Raw genomic sequence first — 18,525 nt, forward strand, 5'->3', positions numbered from 1 at the left:
AAAAGCAAGAGCTTCCTCCCACTGTGGGTTTGTAGCCAGAGAGCATGTGTGCCCCAAAAGAAGCTCTGCTAGGTCCCAGTTCCTCCCCACCAGCCACAGCCGTGAGCCATGGTCACTCCCTCATCTTATGATCCAGCAGAGCAGATGCTTTTTCCCAAAGCTTGTGATACAACACAAGGGATTTGTCAAAGCCTGGGAGGCAAACAACTTGAAAGGTTTGCCTGGGATGTAATGCTGGAAACTTTCCCAGCAGCCCAGCACCCATCCTCCTATGACTTTGCCACCTTCTTTTATTTCCTTCTACCTTCTGCTTATGCCTGGTTCAGCTTGCCAAGGTTGCGGCTTTTGCAGCACAACTGCAGCACGGCTGGGACAGCCTGGCCTCCCTGCTCAGCCAGCCTGAGCCTTCCTGGCAGGACTGCACTTCCTGCCTCTCTCCACCACCGAAGTTGCAAGTCAGGCAGCACCAGACACAATCTGCTTTTCTCCCCTCCGAATTATTCTTTCTTTTCCCCCTATTGCCATTGAGGTGGCACTGCAGTCACCAGAAACAATCTCTGTATTCTGGCATTCCTTCTGCACAGCAGTGGGCTGACCTTCAGTATCACTGTCAGATGCAGATGTCACAAAATAGATTTTTTAAAAATAGTTTTCAGATGCTGAAGGCACAGGAATAACAGGAATAGAAGCCACTGCTACAAATTAAAGCCTTGCTTAATAGTGCTACATGTTTAATGATTTATTCTTTTTTCTTCCTCCTTTCCCCATCCTGTAATCAAAGCTCACAAAAGGGTGAGCCCCTGAAATAGGGGTGGACCTCTTAAGACATCATCATACTAATGCTTTACACTGCAGTTTGTGCAGGGAAGGCTAGGGCTGGCATCTAATACCCACATTTATTCTCTCCTCATCCCCACAACTTGTGCCTCTGCAGTAGCCCTTCTCCACCCCACTGTGGAGGTGAATAGTCCTGCTTCTATCCCCAGAGACCCTATCTCCCAGCTCTCCTGTCTGTGGACGGAGAGGGGACCTACTGGTGGCTGCACGGCACACACCAAGGGACAAGCCTGGCAGGTTAGAGCTTGTGTGATCACACAGTCATCACCAACTGAGAGGTTATTTGTCTGAGGTGTTCAGTACCTCTTTTTGAGTCAGGGTCTTGCACAATAAATTCCAAAACAGCTGGAACACACTAAATTTACTGCACATGAGACAACAATGCATGGATGGGCATCCATGAATCCTCAACCAAATACCCCAAATTCTCAAAAAGGAGATTTCAAAGAGAAGGGGTAGGAAATTAATAGGAAGGACACATCAAGGGTAAGAAAAGGATAAAAGTATCAGATTAAATTACAGCATCAGAATTGTAACTTAGGGCCCTTTCCATGTTTAACAGAATGTCATACTCTCAGGTGAGCTCTAAAAAAATCTGCAGTAAGGTATGTCAAAGTAATTATTTCAGGAACTAGATGTTATGCAGTCATAAGTAAAAGAATTTTAAATTTTATACTTGCCATCCAAAGTAGTAAGAGCATCTCTACTGAAAAAAACTCTTCCCTGACTACCAGTACTGTTACCATCACCCTTATATTTACACATTTTTGACTCTCTAGGTCTACCTGTTCTGTGAACACTGACAGGTCTCTGTTCAGCCTTTATAGGTACACAGGCACAAATAAAACCAAGCTGAACTGACAAATAATTAAAAGTGCACATGAAAACACTGCTGCTTCCATAAACATCTGCTGGGAAATGTTACTTGAAATAAAAGTGCTCCATGAAGACTCCACACTAATTACTGTTAACACTTCCAGGAGCAGGAAAACACACAATAGAGCAAAAAGAAGGAAGCTGATCAGGAATCTATTTGAAAAGAGGTCCTTGGTCTTTTCTATGTACTATTAGATATAAGATATGTTGAAAAATGCTCTAGGCATTTTCTTCAGAGTTGCTGAGCAACAAGAAAAAACAATAAATGCAAGCAGAAAATGTTCAATGCTTTTGGTACTGAGCTGTATGGTGAAAATTGTAGAGACCATCCCCTCCACTCCCTCCTGAGACTGCATCTGTGCCACACTGCATGTCCACTGCAGCTCTCACTTTAGGGGAGATGACACACTTCAGGTGCTGGAGTTTAGTCACATATTCTCTGATGACCACCAAAAAGTTACTCTGTTGTTTCCATTTAATTCAGTAGGATTTGGTGAACTACCATGAAGTTCAAATCAGCAAGGGAGAAGGCTGCACTCAGCAATCATTACAAGCCACATAACCTCTTCACAAAATTAACTTAAGAGAGTACCAACTCTTTAGATTGTTTTTCTTGCAGCCTTCAAAACTCCCACTTCCCATCAAATATAACACATGAAACACAACCTAGGAGGTAAAGGAACCCAAACCACCTTAGGTGTCTCACAGCAAGAAACAGGAGACAGAATCTAAGTATTAAAAAAAGCAAAAATGGAGGCAAAAAGGGAAGGAATTATCATCTTAGCACAAAAGCACATATTGGAATAAGGACTAAGAAGGAGGGAGAAAAAAGAGCTCCTCTCCAGCATGTGAGCAGCCTGAAATCAGGTTCACATGCTCTGTAACATTTATACTGTTTAAACATAAAATATTGGTTGCTGCACCTCCATATTTACCTTAGCTGTTGAACAGTACCCACCTCATTTTCTTGTCCACAGCCCAGCAACGATGTTAACTTTTATATCTGCCAAGTCTTCTTCTGAACTAAAATATCTTTCAAAAACACAGCAATAAGTCTAAACGTGTATATGGCCGTTGGGTTCAGAGAAAACCTTGCTCAAGCGTTAGGTGGCAGGCAGAAGTTTACCCAGGCAGGCTCTTTATGTTGGCAAAAGTGCAATGCTGAGCTTTCACAGCAAGTAGGTAAACACATAGCTATGGGCAGCAGGTAGTCTGGCAGCACCGGCAGTAGTGAGAAACAATGTCAGGACAACCTTGGCAAAAGGAGCTCTGTGGGTTTGAACAATGGTTGTGGGCACAGGAGCTGAACAGCCCAAACAACCATAGCAAAAAGCATCTACAGCTCGGTGGGAGCTCAAAGTGCTCAGAGCTCAAGCGTGCCAGCTGTGACGCTGTGTCGTCCACCTCCACACTCACAGGGACACTCTATTTGACTTTCCAGCAGTCAGTTCCAGCAGTTCAAAACCTGGAAACACCCAATGGCTGAACTTCACCCAGTAAACATGTCCTTCCATTCCTCAGCAAGGACACTCATTTGCTGATTGCCCGCCAGCGCTCCTATTTAAAGAACTGTTGTTATTGGAAATAGCTGAAACCTTTCCACAGCAGGGATTAAGTGCTCCCTGCACCTTGTGCCTGGCCTGCAGGAATGCATCGATTCCCAGCATGTGCTTCCACAGCAGAGTTCTACCACAGCCACAGGAATGTGTTATCTGCCTGCAAAGTCCATCAAACCCCTGGGTGGGCAGGATCCCCAGACAGTCCGACCAAGCGGCCACTCTGGCTCAGGCCAGGCTTTCCCCAAGCCTTCTCCCCGAAGTACAAGGTGTTATACATGACACACAGCTGCCTACCTTTACCCTTCATCTCCAAAAACAACTCTCCTAAGCTTTCTCTTAGATATCTCTTGCAGGTTCAGGCCAGATGCCCAATGGCCCTTATGGGGCATTGCCAGGCTGCTCATAAGCAAATGCTCAGCACTGATGTAGGTTAGATTTCTGCAAAAATTACATTCTCAGGAGACCTTGTACATACACTCCTGCATGAATGTCAGTCTTTTCAACTGGCATCACAACTTAAGAAGCAACAACTAATGAAAGAGGAATAAAGCAGAACCACTCATATGCACAATTTTAAGACTCTCCCAAGCTGAACTGGGAAATACAGGACATTCATTTCTACATGAAAACACATCCATTTTACGTTACAGGAAGCCAACTACATTTTTGTGTATGCAAAGAGCAAATTAGGAGACAGTATCAGAAACTATAATATAATAACCATGTGAATTCATCTGTCTGTTAAACAAAAAAAAAGGCCTTGGAAAAAAATCTGGCATCAGGAGAGATAAGAGCAATATTGTCTTAAATCAACCACATTATCACTTGGATTGTGATAGCCCCTGGAATCTCTTTCAAGTACCAGAATCCTGCTGTGATAGGCACCTGCTACACAGCATACAAGCTCCCTTGCAAACATAGGTAACCCGTATCTAAAGGCCAAACACAGTTAGACTGTTGCTATGTGACTGTATCTGTGACACTAAGCACTTTCTACACTACGAAGTAACTTTGCATAGCCAGCCATCAATTTAGATAAGGAGTGTCTTCGTAAAGAAAGAGGTTCAAGACAGTGGCTCATATAGTATGAAACTCTTGCAGTCAGGAATAGGGGCAGATCTTAGCACCCTCTTTCCTTTGCAAACTCTATAAGTGGATATAAGAACTGGCTGAGATTTTAGAAATAGTCCTTGTGATAACTGTGACAAGATGCACCATGTTGTTACTGAAACAGATTATACACCTAAGTGATAAAACCCATGAGAGGTGTATGCAGAGTAACCAGATGTAAGCACTGATATTACAAGGAATTGAGAAATCCCAGTGGAAAGCCAGTTACAAATAGGACATGGAGACAGCCCTGCCTCAGGTACATAACTTCTCTAACTCAGATTCCACAGTATGCAGCTCTTAGGACGTATTCCAAATAACTTAAATGCTTTTGGAAGGTTGATGAAACAGTAGTCATTAGGTTTATGGCAGGTGGAGTCCACTTGAGTTAAATTTTATTCACAATGTATTGTTTTTTCACTGTTTGTATCTATTGCTTCTCACTATTCCTTTTTACAGTCCACAGAAGAGAAGCCTCTTTTGCAGATACCAGTAATGTGCTGGATAATTCTTCACCCTGTGAGCTGTGAAACCCATTGTCCAGGGTGCTACAGTTGTTAATATTTTACAGGCATTCCAGGAGAGTGGGACAAATTCCTGGTGAATAAATTTATTAAAGACACCACCTCTACCAGGAGCAGAACTGGAAGCACAAATTATTGAATGCAGAAGATAATTTTGAAGAGTACCAGGATATCTCTGATCCATTCTTGTGCTCTTCTGGAGGCACCTACTGTCAGCAACCATCCAAATTATAAGGCTAGGCTAGATTTACTTCTGATTTGACCCAGACAAACCTTCAAATTACTCAGAGCAGGCATCACAGAAGCCTCATAGTAGCCACTCCTTTTTGGCATAGTTAATTGCCACGAATGACTTTACAGGGCTGCTTCTTTGCAAAAAGAGGGTCACTTTGCAAAGCTGGGCCATTTAGGAATGTCAGGTGAAAAGAACCCCCCAGACATCTGCCTTATTACACCACTGTTGCATGAGAAATGCCACTCAGGGCCTTTAGCATTTCATTTACCCATTACAAGTCACACAAACAAGACTCCCAACAATGGTGAATGACTGAGCATCACCCCAAGCAGAGAACCTTTTATAGAGAATACAATAATAACCTAGCACTTCTTTTCCCTCTTCCTCTTACCTTTTCAAATTTACTTCATCCTTAAGAAAAAAAAAAAAAAGAGACTTCCAGTGATATTTCCTTTTTCTGGTTTCTCTGCATAGGTACTCTGTATTATTAATGTATTAAGCAATGTCATAGAGCTTGGGGAAATGATGCCTTGATCACTGTCCTGGTTCTTCTCATTTAAAAGTTGCACACCTTCATCATCAGAGGTCCCTTCAGACTGTGCACATCTTCAGAGCAGGCTGTTCAGAGGATAAAGGCCACCATTCAGGAGCACAGATAAAGACCCATCCCAAAAGTTAAATATGGGAAGAAATCTTCCTGCTTTTACAATTAACTGTATTCAAGACTGTGTAATATGTCAGCTTCTGATAAGACAAACAAAAATTTTAAACTGTGCCAACAGAGGAAATGGAACTACTCTTTTTTCTTTTTTTTGCAAATCCACCTTACTATACAAACATTTTTGCATGCTCTAATCTAATCTGGTTTTTACTAAGTTTTATAGGATGGAACAGTAAAACCTAATTAAAATGAGGAAGCTAAGGGATGAGGGGATTCTCTGCCTACACAGAACATATAGTGCAATTCTTATAGAACGATCCTCCAATAATTAATGTCTTCCTTTACTGTGTAATAAAGGGTTGCATTTATCTCCACTGAGAGATTTTAAGTAAAGGATTACTTTTGTAAACTAATGAAAAGTTATTTGTCTTTAATTAGGAACTAAGCATCTCAGAACATGTCTGTATTTTATAATCAAAATTTATTTCCAGCTGTTTTAGATTCAAGACAAAAAGTTATCACTGCTTATTTGATAAAGAGAATGAAATATTCATGGTGCAACACTTAATTTTATCTTTCTTATATTTTCTGAGCTGAGATGCACAAAGATCTGCTGCTCCCAAAACTACTCAGAGCAGACTAAGAATTATGTAATAAGAGAAGAATCAGTTCTTTGAAAAGGATCCAGTAAAACTTAGAAGCACTTTGGAAAGACCACATATTAACCCATATTGTAGTACTGTGTCAGAGTAACACTCAGGAGAAAAAACCACCATCAGATGCTATGAAATAATCTGTGGCTCTACTTGACATGTTCGCCCTAGGTTTCCTAACTTCAGCACAGTGCAATTACTTGAGTTCTAGATATCAAATTAAATCTGCTTTCAAGATAAAAAAAAAAAAACCAAAACAACAACAAAAAAAAACCCCACCAAAATACCTAGAAACAATACAAACCAGCACCTGCAGAGGTTTATCTTGTGGGAGTTAATCCCTGAAGGTTTACATTAACACTTCCACCAATAGAGGGATTACAGGAGAGAAAGTTGTTGAAGGGAATTTCATGAATACTGTTTCCTTGCTGGAAAAGGAACAGAAAAAGCAAAACCAAATCAAAAAACCTGTGTGAATGCAGAGAAACATGGCAGCTTTTCCTCTTCCTGAGTTTCATGTATGTTGTAAATGGCTTGCTCCTCAGTCCTGCATTTTCATTCCTGGGGGTCATTTTAGTTCCTGAAGAATTTTTAAGTAGAGGGATTTACAGTATTTGCAACTTACAGCTGTTCACAGAAGAACCAGGGGGCCCCAAAGACATCACTGAAACTGCTGACACCTGCTCCTTTGGAAGTCCCATTTCTCACAAAATATGCAATTTCTCAAATAGTACAGATCATGGGCCTAATATGGTTGGGGCTAAATATGGGACACTTACTGTCTCTCCAAGGACCACTACAGAGATTAATGCATTCAGAGGCACACAAAACCCATAATTGTTGGGATCTTTTCAAGAACATTTCCAAGTTCAGCACAATCTTTTGAGTGCAATCTGTTGTTGTTCTGTAAGTAATTGTTTCAAGCCTATTTTCTCAAGATTCCATCACTACTTCAGAGGGCTTTTGTTCTGCAAAAGGTGCAGGAGCATTTTGCACTTTCATGTTTTCATACTATTCAGAGTTATGTAGTTCAAAATAATATGGGCACTGTTCTTCCCTTGCTAAATCAACTCCTGAACACTTCACAAAACACACTGGTAGATATCACACACCTTCAGGCTCACAAATAACCAGGTTCTGCTGAACTTTGATGTAGAATGAGGCAGACACAGTATACATCATCATAGGGACTATAGCTCTTTTTAAGCCATCAGTCCAGACATGACAAATTTCCAAATTACACATTTGCTGAAGAAGTATCCTCAAAACTAGCAGAAAGAGAGAGAGTGAGGGGAAGGGAGGGGGGGAAGGGAGGAAGGGAGGGAGGGAGGAAGGAAGGACGGAAGGAAGGACAGAAGGAAGGACGGAAGGAAGGAAGGAAGGAAGGAAGGAAGGAAGGAAGGAAGGAAGGAAGGAAGGAAGGAAGGAGAAAAAAGGAAAAAAGAAAAGAAGAAGTGGAATTGTCATTCTTTGTTTCAAGAACTACAAGAAAAAAAATCAAGAACAGAAGCTCATGGCAGCACAAAACAAATAGCTTTCCATGACAAAAGAACAGAAAGTCACCCATAAATAAACTGATCATACACATGTTTAGGCAGACTAATGACACTTAGACAAATAAATCCATACTGGATTAGGAGCAAGCAAATTGCTGAACAGTCATCTCAAGCATTTAAAATCTGATCAAATGTAATTGCATCTGCTTCAATCCTTATGTCTCTTTCACAAAGAGCATCCACCTTGGCATAAGGACTGAAAATCACCATCCATGTAATTAACCACTCCTACAATGTATCTAACATTGATAATATTCAGATGGTTTTAAAGTGAGACAGAATGAATAATACTTTTACACATGAGCAAAAGCACTGACCACAAAAAGCAGAGTTGTTTGGAGTTCTTCCAGGGGAATATTAAGTATATATGTGATTACAGTAAATTTTTTAAGTCATTTCTCTTCTCCTAGTGGCAGGGCATATTCTTATGTTATTACCACCTAGGTTTACTATTTAGCAATAAACCATCACAGCCATTTCAGCATGAGTTTCTTTTGATGCTTGTGTTAGGAGGGTCACCATGTAATGTAAGAAGTGCCAGAATACAAGCTGCTAACATTTTTCACGTGTCTATGATTAGTCTCTTCTTAATTTAGCTGTGCCTCTTTTAACCCTACTGCAGCTAGACAGATGGATAGAGCCAGCCAACATCTACCTGCTACATCTACCTGTTCAGTACCTCAAGAACTATGTCATTTGCATTTCCAATTTCAATTTTTCCTTTTGAATGGGATTTGCCTCTGAGTTTTTGCCCTAAAGTCCAGCTAGCAAGTAGGAAGGCTGCCTGGTTGCCAGCAGACTTCTCAGCTGACTAGATCCTTGGCAGTCCCCACACAGAACATTAATGACATGTTACATCATTTGTTTCACGGTATGATATTCCAGTTATAAACTGTTATCAAGCTAAATTACTGACTTCCAGCTAAAATTACCTTTCAAAATAAGTGATGCCCAATCCAAATCTAACCAGGCACCCCAATTATTAGAAGGAGTGACATGCAATATGTCTACAGATTGTGGACAGAAAATGCTTAGACAGCCTGTGGTAGAAAACCAAGGCAAATACCTTTAACATTACAATTCATACAATAAATATTTATCTATTTAAACCACAGAAATAAAACATGGTCTTGACAGAAATAAAACCATTCAGGAAGTCTGACATGAAATGCCATCTTCATTTCTCCAAAGGTCAGCCTGAGCTTTGTTCAGTGGAAGGCATTCTTTATTTCAGTTGATCAAAAATAAAAAGGAAGAAAAAAGATCTAGTGCACAAAACATGAATTCTTCCAAATTTCATTTGTTAAGTGTTTGCAACCAAGCAGCTCTTTCCCTTACAGACATGTTAACACAAACCTTACAGCACACCAAGGGACTGCCTGCAATCTATTCATGTCACATAACAAATAGAAAAGCAAGTCCAACTCTAACAGAAGGATCAGAAGTCTTGAAAAGTAAGTAATTTATCAAAAATTGAGATATAGAGAGGTGAAGTACATTTATGTGACTGCTAAGCCCTGCTTGTGTCCCTTCAGTATTTTAAAAACCTCTAAATAGTCATTATTTTCTTTCCTATATTGATTTCTTCCAACAAATATTGATTCTTGTTTTCAGTCTAGTTTTTTCAACAGCCCATGCCACGCATTTCACATGGCTAGCTCTCCCCACCTTTGTTATTTTTACCAGGAAACATTACAGAAAACAAAAGAAACCCCTGCAGTCTCTGGAAATAGCATATAATTACAGAGAATTATAATTTTGGTTGAAGGTGTCAGCCAAGTGTAGCATTTGCTACAGTGGATTGCAATCTGGCAGTCAGTGGAGTTCTTTAATAACTGAAAAAGGAGCATTTATATATGTTACCCTGCAAAATATGGATGAGCAGAATTCCAGGAGAAATTTTTTAGGGCTTTGGAATTAGTGGCATTTTATAATACAGAATACTGCATTGTCTGTAAACAACTGATTAAATCTAAAGTGTTGTTCCCTTATATAATGCCATTGTGGTAAAGAACATTCTTTATAAACTGAACTTATTATTTGCAGTAATATATGCTTGCTGCTGTGTATAAAAAAATAGTACAAACTAGCTACACTTGTATCTTCAGACACATTTAATTCTGATGAGACAATGTGCTTGCCAGCAGATCAAATCAAATGCTTTTACACATGGCTCAAGGATTTATCCCAACCCACTATCAAGGATTTATCCTAACCTACTATACATTGTGCCTTTGTTTTTATAAAAATAGTTCATATGTCTAGACACAGTACTACATGTTTCTGCAAAACTGTGTATGTTTAATACTTCATGCAGATGATTAAATTTCAGCTTCAGTATAGTAATGTACAACACTTTGTTCTCTGAATTAGAACACCCAGTACCTTTCCAGTTAATTGAATTCCTCAGTTTTCCTCAAAGGAATCAGGAGCATCACTGTGTTTGCATAAGCTGTCCAAATTCTAGTTTTGTTATGAATTAATGAAATTCCATTATCAGGCAAAGACAGGCCCAGCACGCTTTCATGATGGCTTCAAGCACCAATTATCTGGGATTTTCCAGTAAACAACTTGAGCTTCAAGCTAAAACCAGGACTGTCAGAGAAAGAACAGTATCATGGCTGGGGAAATCCCCCAGCAGAATTACCATCTTTGTCCAGGTATGGTCTAATGTTCCAAACATTGTGCATGCTGCTGGACGTAGCAGAATTCAGACAGCACTTGCATGTGCCACCAGACCATGGACACTGCTTGTCTCAAATCTAGCCTCAAGCACAAGATTTCATCAAATATCAATGCCATGAAAAGGATGAACTTTTAAGACACACATACCTCCGCTACTTCTCCAAAGCCTTAAATGTATACGTACTTCTAATTTTTATTCTGTGTCGAGAAGGATGCATTCCCTGTCTCCCTTTGCAAATTACATAAAGAAATCAAAAGATATTTCCCTGAAATATCTTGACTGAAATAATTGTTTGCATGGTTTTAATCCTTCCCTCTTCCCAGAAACCCTATAATCAAATCTAGAATTGGTTCTGTCATAAAACCCAATTAAAGTTTCCTTCTGGCCCTCAAGCAGTGTTACAGATGCTCCTTGAACCAAAGTTCTCTTTAGCCTTCTCCCTGAAGAAAGATGTACTTATTAAAGGCCTATCAAAGCCATTTCTCATGAAAAAGAATGAATCTCAAGAACTGAAATGAACCCTCCACGAAGACAACACAAACCTGTTCTTTATAACCAAATTGTGGGCACTGCAGGTCCAGGTCAGACATGGGAGTGTCTTCACCACTCAAGTTTGTAAAATGTTTTGCTGAGATTTTTGAGGAAACCTTTGGTTTATGGTAAGCAGTTCTGGATGAGGGCTAAAGCACAGAAGCCTTATTTCATGTTGTTAGCAGCTAACAGACTGATTCCTCCCCCGAAGTCTCTGGAAACAGGGAACAACCTCCTCTTTCTGCAGTCTGTGTTTTCGAGCAGGATGATGCAATCCCAAGACCAGGTACAGCAGCTTTCCAGTACCTTCTCTCTAGAACCACACTTTAGATATCATCCATAACATTATGTGACTAACTTGAAAATAAACACGTTTATACAGATTTTAACAAAACAAACCTTTCAATATGCTTTTCAAACCCTACAGTTTATATTTCCAAATTTATTAAAAATATTCACATTGTCTAGAAGCTCTCATTAGTATTTCTAGTCAATGTAATTTGTTTTCACACAAGCAGCAATGTGGAATTTTGAGGAAAAAAACTTCTGATTATTAGATCACAATAGTTGGCCATAGACTATTATCTAGATAATAAATTCCTTGCCCACAAAACCAAAAAATCCAAGGCTGGAACAGAAAGCAACTTTTCTTAAGCTACATCCTTATCTAAGAAATATTTATTTAGTCATTGTACTTTCACAACAATTTTCTTATTTGTCCCCCTGTAAATTAACATTTATGTCATTGCTTTGGCCTGATAAATGTTTGAGTTCAGGATGATTTTCTTGGTCTCTTTCTTGCTTCATTCTTAGTATAATACCTGGTATATTATCTATAATTATACCCCTTTTTTTTACTTAAACCTATCAATCTGCCTGACAGTCTGCCTAGACTGCATTTTGAAAATAGCAAAATGAACTAAGGGGAGAGTAATCAACCTACATCACTAACCTATGGAGAGCTATGAATCAGGTAATGGCTCAAGTTACACTTCACAAAAGCACCACAGAATATGGCAACATAAATGCCAACTTCCAGCTTCAAAATATGAACCACTGGGAAAAGTAAACTGTCTCTCCTAATTAGACCTTGGCATTGTCCTCTCAGATTTACAGAGTCATTATTTTGCTTTGAATAAACATCACTATTTCTTTCCTAGGCAAACTCCTTGGCTCTGTTTCAATTATTTCTTTTAAATATTAAAGAACAGGAAACATTTGTTTTCCCTTGTCACATCCTGTCTTCTTTACACAGCATCACACAGTCCCCTTTGAACGCCTGCTCTTACGGCAAGCCTGACATGCACAGTTCAATCAAAACATTTGCTATTGTCTTTTGCCAGCTACAAACAAATTTCTGCACAAACACTGAAAAGGTTTAAAGGTTCCGACAGCCGAGCTAAAGCCGAGTTAACACGACTGTCAAAGAAAGGCGGTGTCAAACTGCTCGGCTTCCCCGCTACCACCCTGACTTAAGAAAGAAACAGAAAGACAAAACAATTCACTCACTCACACAGCAGAGCTCCTGGCAAGAGCTCACTGGCTATAAAACCACTGCTCTCACAAAATACTCGAAAGCAGAAACAGCACACAAACATTTAGAGATGAGCGTGAAAGGGTAACTTACATTATTTAGAAAGACAGTGGGAAAGGACTGCTGCAGTTTCTTCGTTATTTTACGCTGCTCTCGGCAGAGCAGACAACCAAAAAAGTTCATCTAAAGAAATCCCTCCTTTTAATTCTCTCTCTCCCAGTTCATTTACTCTGGAGTCCCTCAGCCTGAAGAGATCCGACAGTCAAAAGTTTATCCCCTTGTATTTCCGAATGATATGGCCGACTTTCCTTGGACACATACCAATGATGCAGTAAAAATAGACAAAACTGGGGGGGAGGGAAGAAGCAATCTAGCTTGAGCCTGAATCTTAACTCAATGTTTTCTGTAAAAGCTGCTCTTATGTCAGAAGATCCCATTCCTACCCTAACTCGCGGAGCGCTCAGTCATCCATCTGGTTCTCATAAACTGCAAATTACAGGCAAACCAGGGAACGTACACGGTCCAGCTCAGCAGAACTCCCCATGCACCGGCCTTACAAGTAACCTGAGGTACAAAGGCTTTGAAAGCAAACAGCCGGCCCCGTGCCGGGATGGGGTCCCGTCCGCAGACGCCTGAGGGCTCCCCCGGCAGCGCCCGGCAGCCCGGAGCGCCACCACGCTCGGGGCACGGCACCGGGCCCCGCGCTCCCCGCTGTGGAGACAAAGCGGCCCTGCAGCCCGCCCCGGCTCCCGGCGCAAAGAGCCTGCTGGAAAGGGCAGGGACATCCAGCGCGGCGCATGAAACCGGCAACCGTTCAGCAAGTCATTTACAACAGCCTGGTTGTGATAACAGATACGCGAAGGCTCACCCCCTTACATCCTCTAAATGCTTCCAGGTGGGAAGCAAATCTAATGTGTTGCAGAGTTTTGTTTTGGTTTTTTTTGTTTGTTTGTTTTGGGGTTTTTTTGTGGTTTTTTTTTTTTTTTTCCTACTGAGGCAACTCAGAGCCAGTGGAACAGTTGCTGAACAGGGACCTTCTAGGGTGGTTCAAGCCATTCCATACCAGAATGAACATTTTACCAAAAGTAACAGAAGCAAAGTTTTGATATGCACCCCATGAAAGTCCATGCCTCAAAGCCCACAAGTCACCTTCAGCCCCTATTTTCATCTATTTAAAGGTCTAGTGCCCTGATTCAAGTACCGAAGGCCTGAGGAGTCACCTATATTTTTGGATACTTCATGGCTTTTGCATCAGGACAGAATAAGATTCTTTTCCCAATAAAAAAATCAAGCAAAAAAAATGGTGGATAAAAAAAGTTTTGCTACTGCTTAAAATCAAAGTTTTATCCGTATGTTCTTTAAAATAACAAGTTTTATTTAGTTGTTAGTTTAAGCAGAGGACTTTTTCAAGCTTTTCTACTGGGAACAATTTACTCTGCTTGAACAATGAGACTCTGAACAAGGCAGCTTTCACTAAAGCATCGGTGAATCAGTACAGTGAGTCATTAACAAAATAAAAACACCATTGTAAACGCTCTGACTAAAAGTCCTGAGCGTTGTCACTTGCTCAGTTTTTTATCTTAGCACAATCAGGATTGTGCTGATTGTCTACTCATTTGTACCTGGATCCAGGACTGACACAACTGGACTGTTAAAGCCAAAAGCAGGTGAATGATTAAAAAAAAATCCCCAAAACAAACAACAACAAACACAACGCCAAACCCAAAAAACAAGGCTGTCTAATCAGTAGAAGCAAAGGAGTAAATTATGAATTAATTTTTTGTGTTTTGCCTGTGCTGTCACAATTCCTTCCAGTAGTTGTGTAACTCATTGAATAATTTCAGTCACATCAGGTAGAGATCCCAAAGGTATTATATTCCTACAGCTTTTGTGAAAAAAAGGCAGCTGTCCAGATGAGCGAAACACAATCCAGTGATCCAAGAGGCCACACATGAACTCAGCTGTACTATTAGACACCAGGGCACCCCACACAAACAAGAAGCCTATGAGAATAGATTTCATGTGCACTATGGCTCAGCTGCTACCAAAGTTGGACAACTTTGCCTATATTCTAGCATTTTTCCTCTCTTCTGTTCTCTTGTCAAGGTAGAAAGCAGCAAAACACACAAAATGCACAGATGTCAGCTGAAGCAAAAAATAGTATTGTTTGAAACAGCAATAAGCAGGGTTTGGTAAAGTTGAGTTATTCTCCCATTTAGTAATAAACAAATGGGGTGAACAGACTACCTCATGTTCTTACTGATATTCCCCATGATACCAAAGAACCTGATCCTTGTAGAGCAGACTTACAGGCTTGGGGACAGAAATTATTCATGGGCCACAGCAGAGTAGTCTTTGTGTGGTTTTCTGAGCACATAGGTCTCTCCCCACTGTACCAGGACAAGCTGAATGACTGTTATCTTTGGAGTAAGAACACTTTTTCTGGTGAGACATGGTAATAAAGAGAAGAGTAAGTGGAAATAACCACTTTCAGTTTGTGGTGCTTTTGCTGACTGAATGTTTTTTCTCCCAAAGGAGCAAATGTATTAATTCACACTGATCTCTCAGGTGGTCTTCAAGATATCTGTTCTCTCAAAAAACCAGTTCATTTGCATCAAAGGTAGCTTTCACAAATAGCAATTCCTCAAGAAAACCTCAAGAAAATTCAAGATTCAAAACCAGTAGATCAATTTTAAATTGATCTTCATTTTTCAGGCTCTGAGGATCATCCTTACTCACTAACTTTATCTCCTTTTTTTTTTTTTTGCATTTTTCATTTTGTCTTTTACCTCATCCTTATGAGGTACCAGTATCCTACTGTCCATACACAGCTCCTGCCTCCAGGCAGGCCAGCTGTATGTCCCCCCACTATTGCCTGGATCTAAGGCATTGTTTGATGCTCACATTTTCATCTCTCACTCTTTGTCTCTGTGAATTTTGGGGCAGTCAAGCCCCATGTTCCTGTTGAGCACAGGGATCTCGGCTTTCTGGAGAAATGGAGATGGAAAATATTCATCACTTTGATGGTGAGAAAATTTACTCTAGAAAGCTTAATCTAGGAAAGACTGCAACAAAGAACAGATCAGATAGGAAAACCAACTTTCTAGGAGCAATTTGTCTTCTCAGAAAAATGGCAGCTTCCATTTAGGATATTTTTCAAATGCCTATACAAAACTACTCTGTTATTTCCACCAAGATCAACTATGTTACCAATATTAGTAGGACAAGAGTGGAACAGGATGCAGCTTAGATATTGATTATGCTGATTATGTATCTTTATATGTAGATGCTTGAAAGGTTTTTTCAAACCCTTAAAGCAAGGGAAAAGTGTCCCTCCTAAGTCAGTGACAGACAGGTTGTGACACACAGGACATGGCAGAATATGTATCTCTCTTGATCTGAACTCTGCTCCCATCTAGTCTAATGTGGATATATTGGAAACACTGCATTGCAAAGGTATAGTTAAAACCAATCTGGTTTCCAACTAGTTTTTTCCAGCTTAAATATTGAGAAAGTGACAAGTGAAAGGTCTTGGTTTGGTAGAGGATGCACTTTCCATTTAATTTGAATCTGTGAAATTATCTAAATGATAGAAGCTCAGAATGGTAGATTAACAAGCCTGGGTCTCACCAAAGGTATATATCCACCTTTGGTTTTAACACTAGACCACTTGGTGTAGGACCTCAAATATATTTATGCAGATTTCTAGTCAGTCACAACTGAAGTTCTAGATGAGTCTTCTGATGCCAACAAGCTGGCAGGCATTGTACTGACTGAAAAACCACAGGTCTGATAAACTGAAACAAAACTATCCCTGGAAGAGTTCAAGGTGAAGTTTCAGTTCACTTAATGAAATAAAATAACATAGATTTTGGCACTGGCAGTAACTAATTTTTAAAAGACAAATTAGCTGTGACATTATAAATCATTTATCACCAGCATTTTAAAGCCAGCACATGGAACAGCTGCCTTGGGTCTGGGTTCAAATGCTAAACTTCTATTCAGTAGGTCTGGCCTCACGTATTTTATCATAGCACTCCAGCTTGGTGCCCAGTGATTTGAATTTGGCAAAAGTCTGTCCCCCTCCAGAAAGACACATAATTGTTAGCTGGTCTTCCAAACAGATATCATGTGATAATGCTGCCTGCTGCAACTCTTAGATGAGAATGGGGCTGTTTCAGTGCTTTTGGTATTGTTTTCATGATGTATGTGTTTTGCTTTGTAATGTATCACTTCTCTTCCACAGAAAGAAAAATGCAGCTCAGCCAAACCCCAATGCATGATAACCTTGATGTCATCATTGGAGAAGCCCCATGGCTGCTTCTGTTTTCACTACTGCCTGCAGTAGCCCCTGACTGTCCCCAGGAAAGAAAAAGGGAGAATAAGCACAACTAAGCCACTTTTCCCATCAAGTCTCACATCTGTGACTGCAGGGATCTGGGCTTGCCTGGGGCACATGAACTTACTCGGAGCACATCGGTTATGGAGACATACACAGCCTGTTCCGTTCTAAGTGAGATGAAACGATGATTCCTTTTTCCCACCTGGAAATCCACAGAACAGGAGTTAATGGCTGGATACTTCATATTCTTTAAACAACTATGCAGTGCATATGTCCCAGTTGTTTTCATCAGTTGTTTCAATCAAATATTAGAAGAACATAATTTCAAAAGACAAACATTAGACTGTTTTCAAAGGCCCCTGTTCACCTCTGAGTGCACCCTCACACTTTTTACCTCACACTGAGGCACTTGCTGGACTCCCAGTGAACAGACACAGTTCATTGCCTGACTCAAAGCTGCCCTGTGAAAAAATGCATCTATTCGCTGCAACCCGAGAGAGGTGAACTAACTCCTCAGTGTCCACTGAGTGCTGCAGACATTATGGACTGGAGCAGGGGAAGAAAGACAACTGCAACCAAATGCTCAAGCTTCTTATAAAAACACACCATGGAAACAGCAGGTAAGCCCCACACTCCTCCTGACTGTAGTCCTGCTTCAAGGTCTTCAGCCACACTTTTGTGGCAATTACATCCCTTAAATATAGGCATACACTCAGTTTGTGCCCAGTTCACGCTTCTGCTCTGCACCATAGTTTGCTACTCTGAGGCTCCTGTAAAATTGTACTGTCTCAGTATTACTGTTTTTCACAAACTTCCATTCATGTAAACTTCCTTTCAAAAGCAAGTATCCTGGAAATACTGGTGTAAAACATTTTCATATGTCTGCATTCATGAAAAGTTCTGAACCAAAAGTAATGTGCCCAAATCCCTCTTTTTGTTTGAAAACATCATTCATCCAAGAATCAGAAATGTTACCATGTGACTGGTAACACAAAGAAATGAGCACATGAAGAATCACAGCAAACAGTTCAAAAGCAGCTCTGGGCCTGAAGTTGGTTCACAAGCTATTTGTTGAACACTGGACACTTTGTTTGCCAAGAAAAATAGAAAAGGCTGTATTTTCTAAAAAATACCCCCATGCTTATATATTTCTTGGCTTAGGCTTTCTCTGACCTTGCCTGGAGCTATCCCCCTTCACAGCACACAAAAACTAGTATGTGCCTGGTTCACCCCTGGACCTGTCCTACTTTCCTGCCTTCAAGTACAATAAAGAAAAAAAAGAAAGCATGTTGAGACCTTTGCACTGAAGAACCTGAGACTCCAGGGGAGAACAAAGAGCCCCCTGTCTCTCAGACAGCAAGCACTGGGCTGTAGTGAGAAACAGACAGTAGGAAGAGAATACAGCAGGAGCAAAGAGCTCT

The 18,525-nt window shown here is 40.5% G+C and overlaps 1 protein-coding gene across 13 annotated transcripts in view; it reads right to left on the reverse strand.

Annotated features, from left to right (window-relative positions):
• The window catches only part of TRIM2 (tripartite motif containing 2), an 85,213-nt gene that overhangs the window by 43,777 nt on the left and 22,911 nt on the right, over positions 1–18,525 (reverse strand). For 2 of the 13 annotated variants that reach the window (XM_054291230.1, XM_054291220.1), the window contains exon 1: positions 12,856–13,090. The exons of 10 other annotated variants lie outside the window; for them this stretch is intronic. The gene's annotated coding sequence lies outside the window, so the exon portion shown is untranslated. Of the gene's footprint in view, positions 1–12,855; positions 13,091–17,228; positions 17,290–18,525 lie in introns of those variants that run through there. One more of the 13 variants, XM_054291228.1, reaches the window with a different exon arrangement.

The sequence above is a fragment of the Melozone crissalis genome, unplaced genomic scaffold (assembly GCF_028551555.1).
Source record: "Melozone crissalis strain CALT ecotype California unplaced genomic scaffold, PUWL_Pcris_2 ptg000006l_1, whole genome shotgun sequence".
NCBI classification, from domain to species: domain Eukaryota; kingdom Metazoa; phylum Chordata; class Aves; order Passeriformes; family Passerellidae; genus Melozone; species Melozone crissalis.